This window comes from Talpa europaea (assembly GCF_964194135.1).
Source record: "Talpa europaea genome assembly, chromosome: 13".
NCBI classification, from domain to species: Eukaryota; Metazoa; Chordata; class Mammalia; order Eulipotyphla; family Talpidae; genus Talpa; species Talpa europaea.
In genome coordinates, this window is record NC_140080.1 from 17,234,277 (window position 1) to 17,242,953 (window position 8,677).

Here is an 8,677-nt window from a genome sequence, read left to right on the forward strand (position 1 = left end):
CCATTATCGATATTCTTAATGACAACTTTTTGTTGGGAAGTCATAACTACATAACTTATAAGAAGAGCTTGGTTTTGAATTTGGAACCCGTCTTTAGGGTGCAAATGAATAGAGAAAAAAGGAAAAGAATTGAATGGGACAGTAAGTTAAGAGCATGGCTGGAATCTATAAGCAAGCCTCAAGCCTTAACAACTGCTTTAATTCCTTATTTTAAATATAAAAGCCAGGACAAAAGTACCCAAAACTTGCAATTAAACGTGGATAACCAGATATTATCTTCAGGAGACCTGTTTATATTCTCTGTGATGCAGACAAAACCCAAATTGCATGTCTTCCCAGTTTTACTTTTCTGTTGTCATATTCTGACCATGTATTTGATTTTGGAGCCTTCTGGGTGTCAGGTTGGCATGATGTTAGAATATTCCTCTCACTGGTGATTCTTAATCATAACTTGGACAAAATATAGCCCGGACTATGTATAGGCTGTTTTGCCTACTCACTAGGATAGTTTACTAATAATATCACTGATTATATGTTCAAATTATCAGTTTTCAGAATTTACCCCCCAGCAATTCATTCCCTTCTTTCAAATAGAACATTCTGTGGAACTCCAAAGTGTAAAAAAGATTATAAAAAAATACTAATATGAAAGACAAGTAGCTGAAAATGGTAACAGATTGCTGTATGCGCTTGATATATCTACAGTTATTATTTATCCAGAAGCCTAAGGGAGGTGTAGTGGGAAATTTCATACCAAAATGTAATCAACCTTTGGTGGTAGGCATGGTTTGATGACATAAATTTGTAGAGGTATAAACCTATACCTCTAAAACAAATACAAATTTATAAACCACCATTACCTCAAAAACATAAAAAATATTTAACCCCCCCAACCAAAATTGAACCACCAACAGTATCTATGTATGACTTGTATACTTTTTTTTTAAAGGAAAAGTACCAGATTTTTTTTTTTTTAAGATTTATTTTTATTTATGCATACAAGAACTGGAGTGTAGGTCAGAGGTGCTGGGGGTGAGAAGATTCACCAGAGACAGAGTAGGGAGCAGAACAGGTGGATCTACTGAAACACACTGCTGAGGGGAGCAGCAAGTGAAACAGGACAGGTCTGCTGCACCATGTGGGTTAGCTCACAAGCCAACGATCGAACTCAGATTGCAATGGCTGGCAAAAGCTTGATAGCACCTCAACTAACCCTGTGCCACCAGGGAGGCCCCTGACTTGTGTTTTTTATAAACATCGAAGCTAGACAGGAAGCCCAGAAAATTTCTAATAACTACCAAAAGATTTATAATTCAGTATTATTAAGACATGATCTATTAAAAATTAATTTGTTTTTAAATGACTGCCTGTGATATACTAAGCCTTTGTCCTAAGCAGAGGAGTCTGAATTTTACATAGTATTTAAAAGGGGGTGCATGTTATTGGTACTGGAAAACTGAATTCTCTTGTGTAAACTTACTGAAGATTTATTTTATTGTGATAAAGGATGTTGTACTTAGCAAATTATATAGAGGTGTTAGGCTAGGAATGTTTCAAGGATCTTAAATTCTCTATTCTCATCATTTCTACTGTCTAAGATCCCATCTGGTTGCTAAACACCCAGAGTGAGGTCTCATCTAACTCTGTATAATCCCAGTTTATCACCCCAAAAAATCCTGCATGATTCTTCAATTTGATTGCAAAATTTGTTGTTAACCAATTAGCCCTTGTAACTTGGATCTGCTAATCTCTTACTTATATCACTATCATCTTGCTACATTGCCCACAGGTTACACATTAAAGCCAGAAATTCCCATGCTCAATATGGACTGGTTTAGCACGCAGACCTTAACACACCCTTTCTTATATTTGGGGACTTGATTACACATCTTTAGAAATAAGAGAAAGCCAAGCACTAGCTTTACAAAAAAAAAAAAAAAAAGGCCAAGACTAATCTACATCTTTACTAATATATAGTATTATTAAAGGAATGTCATATTTAAAGGAATGTCATTTATTAATATCTGTATGGATTTGGGAGAATGAGCTTAATAATGAGGCTTGCATACATAAATGAGTTAACCATGCAAAATCTTGGAAGGCAGTTCACCAAAATGTGTTAAAATCTGATCTATATGTATTTGTGTATATATATTTGTTACTACACACACATACATATATATAGTGTACATGAATTGGTGGTTCCTACTATATTCTCACAGTATTAAAAGAGACATTAAAATTTTTGGACCAAATTATTTGTATGTACCATTTGAAAAAATGTGCAGGATTTTAAGGTTTCTAGAAGCATAGCTTGAAAATAAATCTGAAAATGAGGTCCCTAACTTGGAGAACTTGGATTGTTACCATTGAACAAATGGAGACAAAGCAAAAACATCAACCAAAATAAAAGGACAAAGCACCTCAAAAGGATTTCAGCTCATAGGCATGACTCCATTGTAACTTAGTTGCACAGCTGAAAACTCAAGCTTAGGTTTTTTTTCTGCTGAAGTTCAGGAACGTAATGAACACAACTTCCAGTAAATAGAGTAAAGCACTGAAGTTCCAGACTAGAGCTGTATTATTGAATTTGGTGTAAGATAAAAATTCATTTCATTCAAGTGGGAACTATTAGTGGCTCAAAAATCATTGTGGAATATAACTTCCTATTATTTTGACTTTAGTCCTTTTCCATGTCTAATGGTAATGATAAAAAATTAAAGCGTAAGGCCATGTGCAGGGATAATCATTAGGTATGAGGACAGGACCAGTAATAGGTAGGAATTGTAGGCCACTGTCTTACGCTATGAAGTCATCTATAATAATCTTCCTAATAGTTTTTGGGCCATCATGTTGTGCTGAATTCAAACATTAACTGACTCAGTTTGTAGGCTATAAAGTGTATGTAGGGAACAGAATGTCATTAGCTTTTCCCTAAAGTGATACTCAAGTACATTATCATTTTAAACGACCACCACTTAAGGAAATCCTTTTCTTCAAAGAGTAAAATTCAGAGCATTTCTCTAGACTGATATTTAGGTGATTTTTTGCTGGGAAGTTTTGATCTTTGCTCTCTGCCATCATGGGGAGTTAGAGGGATCCCAGACCAGGTGCTTGCCTTGGAAAGGGATGCCAAGGTTTGGGTAGTGAAGGAAGACATAGGGGTGAGAATTCACTATGTAGTTTGCTCATTCAAAGAGAAACTCGCTTTCTCCCAAAGGATGGGAAATTAACTACAAATGCGAGATAATCAAGAGTAGAAGTGGGACAGTGTGAGGTCTGGTTGATGTGGAACATGGAGGAGTCTACACTTTTCTGTTCATTTATTTGTTTTGAAGGGTAAGTGTGAACATATACATCTTGTGTGTTCAATCTTTTTTCCTTTTATTGAGACTCCCTGGTCAGGGTGGGATTTAGAGTGGGTGATAGTTGGTGGGTATGAATCAACAAAGGAGTAGATCTCAAGAAGGAATTCAATGAAAGAACTTGAATACTTACTAATGATTACATGAGAAGATAGAGCACATTTCAGCCAATGTATACAAACAAAGGAAACTATTGATGTGAAAAATACGCTCTTCGTGATACATGCTTGCACACATTGGGGGAATCTTGCATTTAGTCCTTTGCAGTTGTTCGGGTTGTTACAAGGTTTCTGCCACTTTGCCTGAAAAGACTTTTCTTACATTTTTCTTTTTGATAAGAATATATATAGACTGTGCAGTGTAGATATAGTGACCTAGGCTGTATATTCTCAGCAGATAAAATAAATTGTGTAGCTAAAGTATCTCACAGTGGTACAGGACCACAATGCATCATATTGTAACTGAGTATTCATTTAATTGCAAGGAGGATGTGGGGTAAATGACTCTGGGACAGATGTTGTTTAACAAGCTACCCTAGTAGAAGCAGAGACTTGCGGTGTCATTTCAGAAAGGATGTATGGACTGACACCGTCACTCTTGCTGGTGATGATCTTTCTTGTCACTTGCTATCGCCGAGATGGGAGGCATCTCTCACAAAGTTGTTCAGATGACAGATGCTTCTTGCATGGAAGCTCTGGGTTAACTATCTTTCTAGAGATTGTTCCTCAACTCAAGCTGGGGTGACAGAAGCTATTCGGCAAATGAACATGGACTGGACCAGCTGTTCTATCTACAACACACCGAGACTCTTCAGCTTGTCTGAAGCCTGGTACAATTTGTCTGAACAGGTGCTGCAGGTGGAAAGCTATTAAATTTTCATTTATGCTGGCATTTCACTAAAGGCAGTCAAGTCTCCCAGAGATGGAAAGGGCTGAACTCTTAAATGCTATAATTCAAAGAAAGTTTAAACCTTATGCAGAGAAGCAGGAGCAGGCAGGCAATGACCCTGATTGTTCGTAATGTCTTCTTGGCTTCTGAACTCATGCCATGTCTTGTCCTCACCAACCCCTCCAAATGCCGGTGTGCCAAATTCATTAACTGGCTAACCCTCACTTTCCTTTTCATGTCAAAAGATTTCTAATGTTGAAGTAATAAACATGGGTCTCACTGATCTGCTGCTAACCCTGGGCTGGTCATGAATTTGCCGGTTGGCTGCAAATTTGTTCTTCAAGCCTTACCCCAAGTCATCATTCTGCAATGGAATATGAAGAAAAGGATTAGAAATGGCCCCAAAGAATAGACCAACTTGCAAATGGATGATTTTTTTTCCCTCCTAAATACAGATAGAAAGGAGAAGATGGAAAAATATATCTGATTGGCATAGCATGTCTAAAGTGAGAAAGGGAGACAAATATGGAAATCCTCTAGCCCTGAGGTTGGAAATTCAAGGGGGTGATGAAAGAAAGGACATCTTTAAAACCTTTCAATTTATTTGTTTAAGAAGTGCTTTTGTCCTTGCATCTGAATGTGTCTCAACACAAACCCAGGTTAAAAACAATGAAACTTACAGGACTTCTGATGTGGTGGCAGATTATTCTGCCACTTTAAGAGATGGCTCCATAAGATCAGTTTTCTTAATTGTTTTTTTTTTTTATTGGAAACAATGTTCAGATCAGGCACTTGTAATAGAGTTTGTGTTCCTTCTCCTCTTTTTTCTTTCTCTCCCAATTCTCCTCACAACATAGAGAACACAGGAATTCCCTAAACTCCTTTTTCTTTCAGTTTTAAAAATAGTTACCATGTGTCTGACCCCGTGCAAGCATAGAGGTTTCTTCCCCTTGTTTAATGCCCCCAGGAGCAGCAGAGGTAACCACATCAGCATCAGCACACAGAGGGGAGACTGAGGGGTCAGACAGGTGAAGAAACCCATGTCAGCTGATGGCAGTGATAGAGCTGAAGTCCAGGTTTATGTCTCATTACAAAAGTCACCCACCCTCACGTGTCTGATCTGCATTAACTCTGAATCCATATTTGTTTTTCTTTTAAAAGTTTTGTTTTCAAAAGAGAATAAGTCCTTGAGTCAGGTCACAAAAAAATTTCACAGGCCTGAATCTCAAAATGCTTTAAAATTAATGAAATCAGAAACAGTAAGTGCTGGTGTTCTCAGCGACTAGAATTGTTGTCATTCCTATCGTCTTATATCTGTTTCATTCAAGATGAGTTGATTATGTTTCGATAGAAAAGACCACTGGAACATAAAGCTGGAAAATTTTAAATCATTTGAGGGTTGACAGTCAGTGAATGTTTTATTTTCTTCTCTTGCTATGTCATAGGGCAAATATAGATCTGATTACAAAATGTGGTTTTATTCCGTAGAAAATGCATTAAGCTGTGGTGACCTCTGCTAAAAAGAAACATGGTTGGTAAGTCACAGTCAGGGAGAGCAATTGCTCACCCAGGAAGCACTGGTGCTTGCACTGCAAGACATCTTTTGGATAAAATGTCACAGCTGTCTAGGAGGTCTTAGGAAGGTTGAGAAATAATAGTTGAGTGGGTTTTGTGGGTGGCGGTTGTGCTGCCGCTTATTATTAAGGTAGGGATTTGTTTAAATCCCATTCAAATAGCCATTTCTGTGACATGGAATGCAGCTGCTATCATGTGACTGTTCAGTCACTGGAGGCCAGGAGGAGTTGCCCACCTACCCTCAAGCAAGCTTAGCTTGTCTTTGGACACAGCACATCCTTCTGGTGCGTGCTTTGGGCCTATGGTTTAGTTACTACACTGCCAGTGAATTTGGGGGGGCTGCTTATGTTTCTTCCTGATGTTCTGAGTGCCCCCCACCCATAAATCTTCTGTCTTGACTGCTCAACTCAGTATAGCAGGGGCTGGGAACCCCTGGTCGTACCATGATCTTGAGAGCTTCACATCTCATTTCAAGGGTAGACAATTTTTCATCAAAAGCTTAATTAGCACAGTGTTTCTTGAAAATGTCTCTTCACTTGCAAATTGGTTCTTTTAGCTTTCCCCACCTTATTTTGGTGGAAATTTCTTATTCGTTATGAATTTGCTAACAATTCTTAATTTATGAGAGTATCAATTTTGGTGTGCCCTTGATTCACTGCGTGTTTTACATAACTCACTATTCACTGACACGGAAAAGGCTTTAAGCAGACTGGATGATGGCATTGGCCATCGCAAGCAAGTTTGAGGCTCTCTGAGTCCTCTGAAGGGGGAGGATGAAAAGACAAAATGAGAATCTGCATTTTCAGAGAAGTGGAGGACAGACTTTCAGTATTCCAAAATGGGTAAAATTATTGCGATCCAAAATCACAAGATAGTTTAAGCATCCCATGAGGCAGCTTTGTGTATTTTGGAAGGATAATGTTTAGTTTCTCTCCATTGTACATGGAGTGTCTGATACATGGCCCCTAGTGCTTGTACATCTGTACTTAGTACTCTAAAGACTTCAGTCTCACAGATGGCACCAGCTGACTTTAATCTCTTTTATTATATGTGGTTTGGTGCCCAGTATAAGTATCAAAGAAAATGTGCAAGAATCATCTGGTCCACTAAAATTCTTTTGGCCTGAAAAATTTTCAGATCCTACTCACCTCGCTGTGCTCAACTAGTCCTTCTAAGCTCTCTTTCTTGTTTCCACTGATTTTTCTCCATCCCTTTCCCTGTTGAGAGTTCCTGTGACCATAGGATGTAGCAGGTGCTCCGAGGTCAACCTGATGGATCACAGATTTTCATGTTTACCAAGTGAAGGGGGAAGATACTGTGAAAAGAAAATATGTTGGGTCCATCTGGCTGGCATCTCTTGAGACTCACTTGGCATACAGGCCAATATGCTTTCACAATTTTCATAGTTTTTGTCCTTTAAAATAATTTTTAAAATTGTTGTGGGACACATAGAACACTTAGTTTACTGCTTTAACTATTTGAGGAAAAGGTACACAGTTCAGTGACATTCATGTTGTGGGGCAACCATCACCACTATCCATCTCTAGAACTTTTTTATTTTTTATTTTTTTTTAATTAATAAATTTTATTTTTATATTCCCCATACAATTGCAATCCCCCCATTCTGACCCCAATCCCTCCCCTCCCGCCCCCCACCCCCCAAAAAGTGTCTCTGGTTCATAGTTTTTGTTGATTTTGATTTTCACTTTCTTATAGTTATTCATTTTCCTGGTCCCTTATTTAAGTTTTCTAGATTCCTGCTATGAGTGAGACCATCCGGTATTTTTCTTTTTCTTTTTGGCTTATTTCGCTGAGCATGATCCCTTCCAGCGCCATCCATGTTGCTGCAAATTGCATGTGTTTATCTTTTTTGAATGCTGAGTAATATTCCATGGTATATATGTACCACATCTTCTTGATCCAGTCATCTATTTTTGGGCATTTGGGCTGTTTCCAAAGCTTAGCTATTGTAAACAGTGCTGCTATAAACATAGGGGTGCAGGTGTTCTTTGGAATTGATGTTTCTGTGTCCTTTGGGTAAAGACCTAGGAGTGGAATTGCTGGTTCCTGTGGAAGCTCTATGTTTAGTAGGTCCAGAAATCTCCACACAGCTCTCCATAGTGGTTGGACCAGTTTGCACTCCCACCAACAGTGCAGAAGAGTTCCTTTTTCTCCACACCCTCGCCAGCATTTGTTGTTGCTAGTTTTTTTAATATGTGCCATTCTCACTGGTGTCAGATGGTATCTCATGGTAGTTTTGATTTGCATTTCCTTGATGGCAAGTGATGTTGAACATTTTTTCATATGCCTGTTGGCCATTTGCATTTCCTCTTCAGAGAAGTTTCTTTTTAGCTCTTCTGCCCATTTTTTGACTGGATTATTTTCTTTGTTGTTGAGTCTCATCAGCTCTTTGCAGATTTTTGTGATCAGTCCTTTATCATTAGTGTTGTATGCAAAAATGTTCTCCCAGTCGGTGGGGTTTCTCTTTGTTTTTGTTATTGTCTCTTTTGCTGTGCAGAAGCTCTTTAATTTGATGTAGTCCCAGCTGTTTATCTTTGCCTTCACTATCACTGCTTTGGGTGATGTGTCTGTAAAGATGTCTTTGATGGGCAAATCCCGTAGTGTTTCGCCTATATTTCCTTCTATGTATTTTATGGTTTCAGGTCTTATGTCTAGTTCTTTAATCCATTTTGAGTTGATTTTTGTATATGGTGTGCATCTCCAGAACTTTATTCATCTTAAAAAAACAGAAGCTAAAGCTCTAAACAAGATTCCTCTTTCCTCTTTTCCCCCAAATTTTTGCGACTATCCTTCTATTCTGTTTTTATGAATTTGACTATTGTAGGTCA